The sequence below is a fragment of the Marmota marmota genome, unplaced genomic scaffold (assembly GCF_001458135.2).
Source record: "Marmota marmota marmota unplaced genomic scaffold, marMar, whole genome shotgun sequence".
NCBI lineage: Eukaryota > Metazoa > Chordata > Mammalia > Rodentia > Sciuridae > Marmota > Marmota marmota.
The window spans coordinates 8,632,201-8,649,017 of record NW_025999932.1 but is presented as its reverse complement, the minus strand read 5'-3'; the positions used below and the strand labels follow the sequence as shown (position 1 = coordinate 8,649,017).

The following is a 16,817-nucleotide window of genomic DNA, read 5'->3' as shown; positions in this document are numbered from 1 at the left end:
AATCCACAGGGACAAGGCATAGTTGAAAGAGCTCATCAAACTATTAAAATGTACTTATTAAATCAAAAAGAGGGAATTGGGAAGGGGTATATATCCCCCAAACATAAACTTAAAATAACCCTTTTAACTCTAAACTTTTAAAATTAGGATTCATCAGGGCTTAGTGCTGCGGAAAGGCATATGTATCCAAAAAATGTACATAAGCCCAAGGTACTTTGAAAGGATATTCTAATAGGACAATGGAAAGGTCCTGACCCAGTGATTGTCTGGAGTTGGGGTTCTGTTTGTGTGTTTCCACAGGGAGAACAGCAGCTGATTTGGATTCCAGAGAGATTAACTAAGGTCCTAACCCAGTGATTGTCTGGAGTCGGAGGTCTGTTTGTGTGTTTCCATAGGGAGAACAGCAGCCAATTTGGATTCCAGAGAGACTAACTAAAGCGATTTCTACAGACCAAAAAGAAGATGATTTGGCTCAAATCCATAACAGCTGATATCCAGAACTCCAGTTTAGCTATCCTTACATCTGCGACAATGGTTCTCCCACACCTGGAGGCTAATGAATAATGAGCACCATTAAGGCCTATTTCAAATGTAAAAAACCTTGAGGCTTACTTGTGGGAATACCTTCAGACCCATATGCAAGTTACAGGAAGAAGGATGGGATATCAAAAGAAGAGTCAAACCCAGGTGGTAGCCAGGATTCTTTTTCAATTTTATTTTTTGAGCTCATACAGACCTAGGTTAATGTTTTTCTGATCAGTTCTATTTTTTGATCAACTGTGGAGTTTTTAAACATTGCAATGGAGATTTTGCCTATGAAAAGCTACAAGGCTTTTACTATTGTGTTATGTGTGCACACTTGTGTTATGTGTTGTATGTCTGTATGTGCGTATGTCCATATGTCATATACATGATATGAAAATTGGCAGATATATGAGGAGCGCTCATGAAAATTAAAAAAAATGGACCCAAGTATCTTTTATTCATGTGATTTAAACAGTTCAATTTAAATTGGGTAATGAAAGTAAAGATGTCTTTAAAATTAAGCTTACAAGTTTTTCTAGGTGTTCAAAAAAATGTTGATTTCTATGAAATAATCTACCTAAATTCAGAAATTTACAAGGATTGTTTTAAAATGTGAACAAAAATGGAGGTTAACAGATCTGTTTGTTTACTTTCACATTTCCCTTTCATTATATCTAATAATTCTGTTCAGGATAATATACTAAATTATTCAGAAAATTGTTTTCTTAGTGCCTGCTGGAATGCTACACAATTTTCTTTAGCCATCATTGCCAGAATTCCTACCTTCATCCCAGTGCCAGTGAAGACAAAAATAGACTTCGGAATTACAGCTACCATCATCACAGCTGTTGCTACTGCTGCTGCTGGTGCTGCAGCTTCTGCGATAGCTATCACACAAACTGTATAAACTGCTGCATCAATAAATAATGTAACTCAACAAGTGGCACAAGCTTTACAAACACAAAACATTATTGATGATCATCTTAGAAATGGAATTCTGATGCTCAACCAAAGAGTTGATTTGCTTCAAGAAGGAATGGACATATTGGTGGATTCCTCTGCTTTAAGCTGCTTAAAGAACTTGCCTGGACTATGTATCACTTATATACATTATGAACTAATCTATTGATACAACAAATTATAATAGTACCAGGGTATCTTTGCTGACAGTGTCATCAGTGGTACAATTTTTCTAAGGGCTTCTTACTTGGAGCCGTCAATTGGCTTGGTATCGTGGCATTTTGTATCCTCCTCCTTCTGCTTGTGGCAGGTTGTTTATGGTGTCTGTGTAAAAACCACTATGGTTGTTATCCACAAGTATGGCTAAAAATGTTGGGCCGGTAGTCAAAGATGGGTAAGATCCAATTACAATGGTACCAACCTAAGCCAGGAGGCTGACGATTTGAGGTCAGACCATCCAATGATGGGTAAGGACCATATGTAATATTGGACAACCTAAAACAGGCACGGTCCCTAAACCACATACTTGTTTAATAAAACAAAAGGGGGAGATGTTGGGGACCACAAATCAAGTCAAGATGGCGCCTAGCAGTTTGACAGGAGGAGTAGTTTGTGAGGCAAGGCCACCGAGTCATTAAGTTGGTGGGGATTCCTTATTGGCTGACTGCTGTATCTAGATGATGCTAATTGAGTCAAGCTGTGTGTAATCAGTTAGGTATATATACATCTGCTGTTCCACAATAAAGCGGCTCCCGCTACCTTGGGTGCCCACTACTTTGAGTTTCCGCTCAGTTCCCACTGAGTTTCCCCGCAATAAAGCAGTTCCCGCTTCAACCTTCACAAGTTGCTTGTCACCTCCCGGTTATTTTGCCCAGCCAGACTGCGGCAATATATATTATAGTTTGATATATATAAGTGTGTGTACGTACATTGTGGAATGGTTAAACCATGCTATTTAACATGTGTATTATTTCACATATACTTTTCTGTGATAAGCACACCTAAAATCTACTCTCTTTGCAATTTCATTATAGAAAACATGTTTATTAACTAGTCACCATGAAGTATGATATGAACTTATTCTTCCTGTCTAACTGAAATCCTGTGTACTTCACCAACTTCTTCTCCCATATCCCTTCCCCTCAACCTCTGGGAACCATCATCTCATCATCTAAAAAGTTCAAACTAATACATTATTCTTTAATCAGTAAATTTGCCAACTTTTAACCATTTTAGATAATCTCTACATTAGTAATGCTAGTTATTGCTAAAGTGTTAGTGAAGTCACGTGGAAATCTTTAAATACAGCAATAAAGCTCTGACAAACATATGAGATAATATTAAACCTCTTGCCTGCCTGCTTTGTATGCCTTTTTAACTACAAATTCATTTTAAATTATCATTGGCCCTTCTTACAGAGATAAGAAACTTATTTTGATGAATAAATGTGAACTTAAATTTGAGAATAAACAATAGCCTATGTGTCTGCAGTCTGCCACAAGAATTATGTAAAGAAACTCATCAAGACAGGTATTAAGTGCAAAGATCATAAGCAATTTGAGGATTTGGCTCTTGCCTTTAAAGTGTCCTCTAGATGGAAATCAAAGAGATCTGTAAAATCGTGATCCTGCCTGTTTCTCAAGGTTTCTAGGAGGGGGTTTTGCACATTGTAGATGCCTTACACACTTACACATGTTTTCAAGGCAATTCAGGAAAACAGGCATGACATGACACAGAGTTTATGACAAGTTGATAGAAATATGGGGAATTAATCTTCTTTTGGTTTTGGTTTATTAAAAACAAACTCATTTTTAGGAGGAATGTAGGCGAGGGGAAGAATGCATCAAACGAAGGAAACACAACTTCATTCTTTTGCTTTTGATTTTTTTTATTTTGGTGGCAATTATTCAACCCAGGAGAGCTTACCCACTGAATTACATCCCCAGCCCATTTGCTTTTGCTTTGGGTAATCATCTTTTCATTGGCTGAAGAGTTATTTAACAATTGAAACCCCACAGTTTTCTTATCTAATGACCAAGGTTAAGAAATACAAGGTCAAGATGAATAGACAACATGCTGTCCCTAATGCCCAGCTTTGCAGAGGAATAGTATTGTGTTCAAATGTCTGCTTCACAGCTTGCTCTCATGACCTCCAAGGAGTCACTTAATCTTGCCAAGTCATTCTCTGCATATCTAGAAATGGGACTAACAGGACATCTGTGACTCTCCCACAGATCCTATAAGAACCAGTCAAAAGACCTCAATAGGAAGCATTAGGGGCCAAGGCCTTTAAAAGGTTCAAATGATCTGGTTATCAAAATATCCAATTAAAGCAATGACAAGGTTGTATTTTAGACTAATAGGACAAAAAGAAATTAGAAAGATGGATAATCCCACTGTGGCTGAGATGAGTATTTAGGGAAGCTTAGGGTGCTGCAGGGCCCTGGCCCGATTCCGGGCAGCCATTCTGGGGAACAGTGGGTTTGCCTCCCTCAGAACACTTATGCTGCTGCTCAATTGCCTGGTGAGAAATCCCAGATATGTATCTCACAGGAATTCCCACCCTCAGATCTTTGAAAGGCTTGCATTAGGATGGGCACTGCTCTGCCACCCCTGGGGAGTGGCATGGTAAACTGAGGCACAGGCACATAATGCAGCATTAGTCAACTGTTAGAAGTAATCCACTCGTGCACACAGAGCAACACATAAGGATTTTTAAAACAGTGTTGCGTGAATAAAGAAGTAAAATGAGACAAGCAAATCATGCACATGGCTGGGTGCAGTGGAACATGCTTGTAATCCTAGCAGTTCAGGAGGTTGATGCAGGAGGATCGCGAGTTCAAAACCAGCCTCAGCAAAACCTGGGTGCTAAGCAACTCAGTGAGACCCTGTCTGTAAATAAAATACAAAATAGAGCTGGGGTGTGGATCAGTGATCCCAAGTTCAATCCCCAGTAACAAAAAAAAAAAATCACCCACACATCAGTTAGAATGAAGGCAGGCACAACAGCAGCACACATTTTGCAGTAGCACATCTGTGCAAATAAATGTATGCACTACACATTAGAATTACATCTCATGGTGCTGGGATATAAGCAAGAGAGAAAGGGAAAGAAAAGAAGGGAAGACTTTGTTCTTGGATGAGACAAGTGACAATAATAATATGCTATTAATAGTAGCACATTTGAGCTCCAAGTGGGGAAAAGCACTGTGATTAAGCAATACTATTTTATAAAGTAAATGCAGCCATATATGAAAAACACTTAGTGTAATGTGTAGCACAAAGTAAATGCTAGAAGAACGAACATTAGCTCATGTTTCCCTTTTTTCCCTTTTCCTGAAAATTAAAAAATAGCCAAATAAAATACACATGAAGTCAGAAACAGGGCTGTCACTTATGCATTCTACAAACATTACCAAGACACTTACTTTTTTGAGCTTCTAGGATCTCATATTTACAAAGGTGGTTAGACTCATTGTAAGGCATGGTTATTGCAAGAATTATTAGATAATAAATGTAAAATGTCTATGTTCATGTTTTATGTTCCTCTCCCTTCACTCTAATGAGACCCATGGTGTTGGCATGATCTGTAGAGTGTGGCACTACCTCTCCCAACTCCTGGTTTCAAGAGGCTGCCCTTACCCTGTGCTGCTACAGTTGTTCTTCCCAGAACAGTCATGAGACACTGAGTTCCCTCTGTTCAAAACTACAGAAAATCCCTATGCCTTTGGGGATGATCATTTCATCTGACCCTTTCTTCATCTTATTCAGTTGTGTTGTACCTTTCTAAAGGAGAACTGCACAACCAGAAGCAAGCAAGCATGCTAATCCCTGCTACTAACTGTATTTTTACCCGTTTTTCTCTGAGTTCTATTTTCTTTATGTTGTCTTTTATTTGTGTGATTTTTTTTTCTTTTAGCACATTCCAACCAGCATCTTCAAGGGTAGCCTGCAGGAACTGGTTTACCATGTCTAATTCAAACATTCATTCCCCAACAAAATCAATTGAACAAGCACCAAGTCCACAAGTGTGGACAAGGGCTAGCTTGTGAAGGCGATCTCCAGCCAGAAGGTGGCACTATTGCAAAGCCAATGCTGACCAAAGAAACTGGTTTTGATCTACGTTTTCTAGAATTTGATCAGACGCATGTACGTGCACACGCACAAACAAAATAGATGTTGGATCAAAGTTTATATGGATGAAAGAACCAACAAATGTATATTTCTATTGATGTAATTACAGTGAAATTATAATGTAAAACTGAACATGTATTTTAAAAGTTTGCCATCATGACCGCATGCTTCCCCATAAAATGTTTTAGTAGCAGCTGTATTTCTCACTGAGTAGAACTACTTAACTTTCCTTCATGTGAAAAATCTTCCAATTAATTTCACTGGTGAGATTTGCTGATTGACTTTTGTCCTAAGCATCTTGCCAGTTGATTAAATATTCCAGAAGAGGCATTTAAGTTTCTACCCTGCAGCAGAATCCAATTTGTCACTGGATTACTGTGATGTATGGCTGAACTTCTGCTTTACATTGTTAACCAATTTGCAAAAAAGTGTGGACACATTAATTTTCCTACCACTTCTTTCCACATATCAGTTTTCTTTTAGGGATAAAAAAAATATCGTAAAGGGTCATTTTTAACTGCTGCTCAAAATTTTGTTTTTTGAATTAAATTGAAATTCTTATCAGTCTGTATGCCACTTTACTTATTCTTTCCAAAGTCTTTCTTAACTAGCCTAACTGTTCACTATATCTGAATTATAAGCAGACTGCATGGTTTCCCTCTCCAGTAACCCCTTCCAATCTCAAGTATATGACATGAGTAGGTGGAACTGACATTTATTGAGCATCTACTACATACCTGGTTTATATTGTGAGGGAGGCACAGTAATCACTTTTTTTTATTTAACAAATTAAGTTAATTTAATCAAAGTACCACCCCCAGTTGGCAACAGGCAGAATTTGCATTGGGCGTCCCTGGATTTGGGATATTCCAGTCCATCATATCACCTTTCTGTGCATTCTGCCCATTCTTTCTTTGTACTGGTTTGTAGGCCAAGAATTACTAATAACTAGATGATCCAAATAAAATTAGAGAGTGTGGAAAAAATGAAAAGGATAGAATTTAATTCAGACTGTGATGCCTGTACAGTAGACGCATGCAGGAGTTTTTCAGCCAGAAATTCCGTGGAGCAAACAACCAGTCTGGGATCCAAAGGTTGGAGAAGGAAGGCTTCAGTTTGGTCTTAGTCTCTTTATAAAGGTCATCCTCATGGTTGAGACAAAAGAAAGGAAACTAATCAGCCTGGCTGAGCAGTGTATTTAGTTCCTGCCCCCAAATTCCTCACATGGTATGACACCATCCATGAAACTAGGAGTTTCTTAAGAAAAGGGACATTCTTGCTCCCTGCTGTGTCTATAGGATCATTTGGCATACAGTAGATGGGCTATGAACATTTGTTGAATGATCTGATACTCCAAAAACTCTAAAGGAGATGTTTAGGATGCTGCACAACTGCAGTGATGACAGAGAAAATTGAGGATCTGAGCTTCCTTTCCAATCTTATTATTAATAATAACTGTTTATTGAGCACTTACTATATACCAAGTACTATCTTAGTGATTTATGTGCAGCATTTTATTTAGGGTAGGGCATTTCCTATGGACTACTAGATTCCCTGCTAGAAGAGAGTAATGATGACAATATGGATTCATTCAGTCTTGGTAAGCTCTAAAAGTCAAACAAGTGTGGTACTGCACACTCCTCCAGCTCTGAAACTACTGCCATTGCAAATTTCACCTCTCTTTGACATATGTAACAATTTCTACTTTCTACCAGAGCACAAACCTTCCTATCTTCAAAACTGGACTCAGTCATCCCTTCTCCAAGTGAATATACCTAACTCCAATAATTACTATTGCTCCACTATTTAATAAGGGAACAAATGAAAATCTTACTTACAATTTCTACATTGTATCTATTTACTTTAACTCAAACTTTGTTCTATAGGATGAACTTTGGTGACCTGAGCCCTTATCTCTTCCTCCAGTAGTCAATGATTCGCTTATTTGTGCTGGGCACCTTCACAAAGGAGCTGGCAGCAACAAGTGTTTAAAATGAACAAGCACGAGAAAGAATTTTTAAAAATGCAAGTGTCAAAAGGCAATATGAGAGAGAATAGAATACAAAATGAAGTCAATTTTAAGTAATTTGGAAAGGAAGGACATACTTAAGATATTTGAGCAGGGGATAAAGGAAGTGAGGAAAAAAGCAGTGGGAACCCTGGAGGAGAACATTCCAGGCCCCAAGGAATACACTTAGTCAGTGCAGCACAGTGGCTGTGCTAGGGCTCCAGCAGAGTAAAGTTAGATGCTAGTGGTCAGTGGTAGGGGAAGGGGCAGAGGCACACTCAAACGCTCCTAAGTACATCATCTTTATTTGAGCAATGTGAGCAGCTTTCAGAAAGTCTCAGCAGGTAAGCAACAGAATTTGAATTGCTTTGCAACAGGATCATTCTGGCTTCTGTGTGATGATCAGAAGTGGGCAAAGACTAACTCAGGGAGGTCAGCCAGGAGGTGCCGTAGGTCCCACTACTGTTCGTGAAAATCTCATGGTTGTCCCAAGGGAAGAGGATACAAGTGACTCTTGTTATTCATGGGTTCCATATTTGCAAGTTTACCCACTCCCTAAAATTTACTTGTAACTTCAAATCATTACTCCAGGTAAAGAAACATTCAAGTTGCCCAATAGACAAGTTTCTCAATGAGGTCAACCAAAGGAACACTATCATCTTGTCTCAGCTTTCATAAGATTAACAGGTGTCCTTTTGGAATTGTGGTCACTGATATGGAATTTTTTTTGGGGGGAGGTTTGCATTTTTGTGTGCTTTTTATAGGTAATTTTGATGTTAAAATGCCCACACTCCTCATTATATGCTAAAGTGCTGTCTGGTGTTCTCATACACAAGATGATAATGCACCTTGTAGAGAAAATACTCTCATTAGATAAGCTTCATTCAGGCACAAGTGTTAGTACTGTTGGCCATGAAGTGAATGTTAATGAATCAACAATAGGGCAATCCCAGAAAAAAAGATGAGGGAATTTGTTAATTTGTATGTAAAACCAATCCAGAAAGTAATAAAGTTAACATGTACAGTGTGTGATAAGATATGAAAAAGAGGCCAAAATGGCAGATCAATGAAATAACTGTTGGTTAAAAGACACAGTATACAGTATTGTTTTGAGGCAGAAAGAAAAAAAAAATCATGTTACCCAGTGTGAGGACAACAGTCAACTGCTTCTCAGCTAGCCCTGGCTGGCTGGCTTGCTTGTTGCAAAAGGCCATAGGGCAGGACAACTGTTCAGCCTGTGGGTGGGGCAAGTCTGCAGATCAGGAGACAGAGGACGACTTTATAAAAGTTAGCTAGCGGTCCTGGAAAGGCCACTCACACAGAGTGACATGCTGGAAGCCCCTGGGTTGGCAAGGATTGTCCTATGGAGCTGCCATCCAGAGTGTTGGCCTCCAAAGTGCCCAGTGGGGCTGATCAGGACAACACGACTGGGCAGCCCACCATCTTTACCAATCTGCCTGGTGTGTCGTTCCTCCTGCATGTCATTCTCCATTGCTGCCTGTCCATCAACCATCCTGAGAAGCAGGAAATGTGGACCGCGCTTTCTCTGCCCAGGTTCCAGGACATAGTCTGAGGAAAGATGGAGGACGTGAGGGGCCTTCACACTTCACCTCATCCCTTCTACCTATCGCAATATACAAAACAACCACACCTGGATCCTTCCAAACAACTTTTAATTTCTCAGTGACTTCCTTAGTCCCATGGAACAAAAAGCTGCCATTGGATACATCCCAGGATAAAGATTGCTTTCATTTCTATTTCCCCAATATAAAAATAGAGATATCAAGAATATCTACTGAGAACTTTTTTAAAAAGTGTTGTGTGAAAGAAAGTTTTTAAAAAAACATGAGATTTGTATGAAACACAAATTGGTGTGAATATACTTTGTATACAACCAGAGATATAAAAAAGTGTGCTCTATATGTGTAATAAGAATTTTAATGCATTCTGCTGTCATATATTTTAAAAAAAAAAAACATGAGACTGACTTGTTTTACAAAGATGTTGGCAAATAGTGTTTTAGCTAATAAAAACATTGTGACCACAGACAATGTACTTCCTAACTTTGGAGCCAGGGTTTAGTATTTGCTGATCTAGTGTTTGTTGTGACCTTACAGATCATAACTTCTATGAAGAGCAAGAATCAACTCTGCATTCCCGTCATGTTGAACTCAGCATGCCCATGCTTTGATCATGGAAGTGGAAGCAGAAGGAACATATTTTGAGTCCAGGTGAAGCTTTCAAAGCCATCATATCATCCAACATGCCCCTTTTTTCTCTTGGCCACATGGTCAGGGGTCATGTACTTGTCTACAGCTGATCCACAAGCCAGGGCCTGAACATAAGATGTCAAGGAACAATGCAATGATTACTGTGCCAGAAAAGATGGAGGGCTTTGAAGCACTGAGAGGAGGTCACATGGACTATGGGTCGACCTCGCCTGTCCTGAGAAAGGAGGATCCTCTCCAACCCAGACAACACACCAACTGGCTTGGATGAGGAAGGCTGCTGTGGAGGTGATGAGAAGCAATCAGATTCTGGGTATTTTGAAGACTTAGCCAACACATTTTGCTGATAGATTTAATATAGGACCAGAGAGTGAGGAGACAAAATTTTTGGCCTTGAACAACTAGAAACATAACATTTCTGTTAACTGACAAGTGCTGAAAGAAGAGCAGACTGGAGAAGTTGCACAGTTAAGTTTGGAGCACGAAAAGTTTAAGATTCCCATCCAGTATATGCGAGTGGAGATACCAGACAAGCAGCTGGAGTTTCAGGAAGTCCAACTGGAGGTTCCAATTTTGGAATCTTTAGGAAGTCAATGTCACTTAAGGCCATGCAATAAGATATCATCATCCAGGGAGCTAAGTGTAGGTAGACTGAGTTCTATAGCAAGCAGACATCAGAGGGCAGAAGAAAAGGAGGAGCTAGTAGAGGACACTGAAGCAGGGGAACAGGTGGACAATCAGCAGAGCACTGTCCTGAAACCCAAAGAAAATTTTTTAAGTAGAAACATTCATTTTCCAGTTTTGGGGTGGGTGGAGTCTAATCCTAGGCTTCTGGAAAAGATTGGAGGGGGTTAATTGGAGACAACCGATGGCAGAAAATTGGCAGATCTTAAAATTGTGCCAGCTGGGAAGGGAGCCATGTTCCCAGGGTCCAGAGTCTGTATCACACGGCAGAGCAGAGAAAGATGGATTTGAAGCTGAAAAGCAATAAATTGATAACTGGAACACTACCCAATGGAATAAGAAGATCTTAAAGAAACTTTCCAGTTTTAATTTTCTCTACTAAAAAGCATCTTAGGAATGAGTTCAGCACATAGTATGGTTGAGCTTAGCATTTCCCAAGCTTCCCTGATAGTAAGAATCACTGGGCTCTTTATTTAAAATATATATTGTAGATCTCCATGAGAGATTCAGAGTCAGTAGGTCTGGAAGAACACTGTATTATTATAAGAACACTTGGGTGATTAAGATCTTTGGACAAGGTTTAAGACACTGGCTGAGAAAACTTTTTGCCCAGTATTTAATTGATAACAGCTTCCTGATTTTAATATGTACACTGGGTATATATCTTATCTACCTCAAGGAAACAACTTTATAAGTTCTCTTTACTATGTCTAAACTGATTTAACAAAAAAACATTTCTTGCAAACTTAATAGTCCTTTTTTAAAAATCACCAATTTGTATTTTTAAGTCTTGAGGTAATGGAATGCTGATAATGACTGGTTCGGTTTATTGCATCTCTACCATGTACAGTCTCCTTATAATAATAGTAATGATGTTTTGCCACTGTGGGAGGTATTGTTTCTCACTTGTCTCTTATAAAACCCTCAAATTTATAGTTGAGGAAACAGAGATCTTGTTAAAGATCAATTAGTTAATTAGAAGCAGAACGAAACACAGAAGACAAGATCCTTTAACTTCTGACTGCCTGCCTTCCTACCATATTCTCTGCCTCTCTTGCTCAATTCAGGGTGCTTGGGGTCATCATTTGAATCAACTTATGATTGGAAACCTAAACCTAACTGGTTTTTCTGGCACCCCAAGTGTGGGAGATGATTAGGATTTATGAAATCCCACACAGGTGCTAGAAATGATTTCAGACAGGCAGGTCCTGGCCTGAGCCCATGGAAAGACCCAGTGCTCTCTGGGGTGCTTTATGCAGTGAAGCCACATAGGGCAGGAACTACACCTTGAACAATTCCTTCATTGTACTATTTAATGTTCATCATCAACATAGGAATTTATTGTTAGAAAACTCGGAGAGAGTATGTTTTTGTTGATTAACACATGTCAGAAATTGGAGTGAAACAGAATAAATGCAGTGCTGCAGTTGAGATCTTAATTTCCCCCAAAGGCTGGATCCTCTTTACCTTGTGTGGTGTTACTGGGAGGTGTGGCACCTTTAGGAGGTAGGGCCTAGTGGGAGTCCTGAGGTCATGGGGATCTGCAGGGGATGGCAGGACCCCAGCCCTGTCTTCCTCTTCTCCTTTGCTTCCGGGCCATGAAGTAACTAGTGTGACTCTGCCAAATGCTCCTGCTATGATGTGCCACCATAACAACTAAAGCAATGTGTCCCACCAATAATCAGGGTTTGAAATCTTGAATCCATGAGCCAAACTAAACCTTTTCTCTTTATAAATTTGCTCTTTATAAACTTTTCCTGTTTATAAATTCATGCCTGTAAACCCAACAGCTCAGCAGGCTGAGGCAGGAGGTTTACAAATTCAAGGCAAGTCTCAGCAACTTAGTGAGGCCCTAAGAAAATTATCCAGACCCTGTCTCAAAATAAAATATGTGGCTCAGGGGATGTGGCTCAGGTTAAGCACCTTGGGATTAAATCCCCAATGCTGGAAAAAAAAATTTACTCTCAGGTATTTGTTATAGTAAGGGAAAGCTGACAAAATGCCCTGTTAAAGTTATTTTGTTTGTTTTTGTACTGGGAATTGAATCCAGATGCACTTTACCACAGAGTTACATTCCCAGTCCTGTTCTTATTTTTTTTTTTATTTTGAGGAAAGCCTCACTAAATTGCTGAGGTTGACTTCAAACTTGAGATCCTCCCGACTCAGCCTCCTCAGCTGCTAAAATACAGATGTGCACCAGATGTGTTAAAACTCTTTTAAGTCAGAAAAAATTCCGAACAAATTCAAGTTAGAGTGTTTTATATTAGGATACAAGGAGTCACATTTCAGTCCAAAAGCTGAGGCTCTGTGGCCTGAGCTTTTCTGCATAGAACCATAGAGTAGACCTGGAAAAACAGAGGTTCTAAGGCCTCACGAAACCCTGGAAATTTAGCTTCCAGGAAAATCACTCCAAGCCTCCACCATAAAGCATATACCTCTCTGCCATCTTTCTATTTGCCTCTAGCCAGGAGACTATGCCTAGTCAATCACCTACTGTCAAAACACAGGTGGCTTACAGCCTTTCTTCCCTTAAGGAGAGACCATAGATTGAATTTCTCTAAGGTGGGGAATGGAACACACATAAGCCACCCATTCACAAGACAAGACCTCTAGTCTTAAAGACATCATTGAACAACCCTATGCTGTCTGTTGGAACACCCTGGAGAGGGAGGACATACACTTCATATTACAGACACTTGAGCAGAAGTTCAAATCTACTGGACTTTGAAAAATTGAAGATAATAAAAAAATGGGAAAAAACACCTTTTATAAAGAAGCACAGGGTAAAAAGATGAAGCCTAGATGTTGATACTAGTTAGAATTTGAAGGACAAAAAGGCAGAAGCTAATCAGCAAGTGTCAGGGTGGATGCCTGTGTGAGTCAGGAAGCAGCTTGCCTTCAGTGTTAATGAAGTCACCAGAGCCTTGGAAAGGCGGAAACTGCTCTTGGTTCTGGTGTGTAAGTCGGTCAAGTCTGTCAAGCCTGCCATCATCGCCTCACACGTGATTCAGTTAAGTGTAAACAGAACTGTTCTTGCCTGTCAGGTTCCCAGTCTCAGTGAGACACTCCACCGTGTCATTGGCTTAAAATGTGTGCTAGCAGTGGGGTTCAAAAAAAACACCACTGACTTTGTGGACGAAGTAAGAGCTATCATTCCCAGAGTGACCAGTTTAACTGTACCTTGGCTTCAAAACAGAATTGAAGATTCTTGAGACTATTTAGAGACTGAATCTTTGGGAAGCCAAGATAAAGAGACTTTGGAAACTTCATTTGAAGACCTCTCAAAGCACAAGAGAAAACTTAAAGGTCAGCATGTCTCTGTAGCATTACAGCTTCTTAAAATAAAGAAACTGATTTCTAACCCTAATAAGATAAGGAAACTACCCAAAAGTAAAAATACTACTTCAAAATAATCTTGTATAAACTTTTCATTTCAAGCAATCTATAAAAGGACACCTCGTAAAGAAGCCTTGAAACAAATAAAGTGAAATATATATATATACTGAAAAGACAATGATATATCCAAACAAATTAATAGTGTCATGATTAAAAACCAAAGAATAATAATTCTGTGTACTAATATTAATCAGGAAGTATTGCAAAGTCAAAAATATAGAACAGAGAGAGCATACTATATTTTTTCAGTATACTATACTACCATTTGTGTGAAAAAGGGAATAGGAAAGATATAAATATGTGCATATTATAGATAGATAGATAGATAGATAGGTAAGTATGCGTATTCTTTATATACATAAGATCTTTCTGGAAGAATACACAATTTTAAGGAGTCTAAAAAATTTTACATTCTTCAAATTGAGATGTCTCTTGGGCATTCCTGTCTTCCTGTATTGCACTAGCAAGAATAATGCTGTTCTGTTTTCCTAATACATTTCTCATCTCACATATAAGAACACCAAAACAACAGAAATGGAAAAACTATGCCATTGGTAATAACCAAGTGGCATGAAAACTGGAAAGTTAAAATAAGTTAAGCAAACACACAAAGATTAGCTTTGAGAACTTACTCTGAGTAGGAGGCAGCATGAGAAGTTAGTGAGCATTATGGAGCACTAATCTCTACCCAGGAAGGACACAGTGTACAGCTCAATGCAATTCACGATGCAGGTCCTAGGTACACAGCTAGAAAGCTCTGACTCTCAAACAACCTGCCTTATTTGCTGTACTGTTTCACTATAAGGCAATTTGTGAGTATTTGCCCCTCACTGTCTGACTTGCAGTTCAGACCAGGATACTGACCACAGAATGAGATACACTTCCTGTTGTAGATATGACATTATCAACGTTTCACTAGAGCGAAAACAAACAGAACATCAGTGAGGGTGTGGTAGTAATCAGAGCTGTTCAAATATCCTGCTTATTGTTCTTGCCACAGACTCCATATATGTATCTACCCAAAGTTCACATGTTGAATCCCAGTCCCCAGAGATGGTTTTTGAAGGTGGAAGGGAACTAGGTCATGATGAAATGGGAGTCCTCAGGAAAGAAATTAGTGCCTTGGAAAAGAGGCCTCAGAGACTTCCCTTCCCCTCCCCCCTTATTTTACTCAGTGAAAAAAGATGGCCATTTGTGAACTACAAAGCAGCTCCTCACCAGACACTGAGTTTGCCCACAACTTGATCTTGGATTTCCCAGGTTCCATCCTGGAAGAAATAAAATAATGTATCTATAAGTCATCTGAGCTATGGTATTTTTATACAGCACAAGAAGATTGACCATTCCTTTGCACACGGCCCCTTCTCTGTCCTGGAGCACATCTTTAAAATTCTCTTATATTAACTAACAATAGAGTACACCACTTTAAAATTGATTAAATTGCTTCTCTATCTTTTGTCTAAGATCAAGAATAAATTGACTCAAGACTTTTCTTCCTTCTGACTTTCAAAGAAATTTACACCATGGGAAACTATCACCATAATCTTGTTTTTCTGCTCCCTTAAACTTGGACTTGGCCAAAGGACTTGCTTTGGTCAACAGAATAAGGGCAGAAATAATTGAAACTCTAACAGCTAGTGCATGCTTCCCTACATTCTTGTTTCCCCTGCCACGGTGACCACTACAATGGATAGTGCCTCTTCTTTCAACCTGGATCTAAGAGCAAAAATAAGCGGGAGCAGCATCCCATGCGCCCCTAAAGTAAAAATGTAGCACGAGTGAGAAATGTCATTTATATCACAGAAACTTGGCTTCTGTGCTGTCATGGCATAGCCTGGACTATCTTGATTGAGGCAGAGGTTTGAAGCAATTATTTACTGAGGAGGCAGTGAAGCCGCTGGAGAAGGCCACAGAGAGGGTCTTGCGCTCATGATGGAGTTAGTTTCTGGGCTGCACAGAGAGAGAAGCCTAGTACTAATCCCTCCTCCTGCTTGGGAAACTGTCACCAGGTGGTCACTGATGCAAGCAAGCTGAGGGTGCTGTTCCAGCTCCTGCAGCACTCAGTCCTCTATCCAGAAGTGGGGAGCCTGAGCCCTGAGCCACATGGCTGCAGGGCCCACCTGCACATCTAGCAGCTGATTGCTTATGACATGCTGCCTCCATTGGTGGGTCTGCTAGAAAACAGAGAACTTAAAGCCCAGAAGGAGGCTGTCTAGGTGGTGGCTAACATCACAATAGGTTCACTTTGGACTAACAGTTGTTCCAGCTTGTCCAATCTGGAGTCTTAGAGCCACTGGCAAAGCTGCTCACTATCCCGATGTTAAAATTGTTCTAGTATCCTCAATGTTCTCTCTTATGTCACCAGATGGCAGAGAAACTGTTTGAGAAGGAAAACTTTGTTTTCAAATAGCAGAACTCAGCGGGATTAATGAATTGAGGATTTACAATTTCATGAGAACCATCAGGTTGGTCAGACTGCCCTGAATATTCTCAAGAAACATTGCTAAGGAGATGATGGAATCATTTTACCAATCAAGGACCAAGACTGAATTCATAAAGTGCTTAAGAACAAAATAATAGACTTCTACAACCTCTAAGCCAATAACCAAACATCGAAGGATAACTTCTTTAAGAATCAGAAATCCTATGTCTTAGTATATTACTAATGTAAAACTTTAAAAACTTAAAAAAATGTTCAACACTAAATAAAAAGAAAAAAGGGCTCTCCATTATTACCCTTCCACACAAATTGAGGCCCAGAGTATTTTTTGTCTAAAATCATAAGCCAAACCAGCCAGGACTGAAGTTCAGGTTCCTAGTCTCCCAAAGCCAGGTCTCCTGTTTCCCAACACTGATATCCTCAAGTGGCTAGACATGGGTGG

The 16,817-nt window shown here is 39.5% G+C and overlaps 1 pseudogene; it reads left to right on the top strand.

Moving 5' to 3' along the window:
• The window catches only part of LOC107140743, a 27,953-nt pseudogene extending 14,001 nt beyond the window's left edge, over positions 1-13,952 (top strand).
• The last annotated feature ends 2,865 nt before the right edge of the window (positions 13,953-16,817 follow it).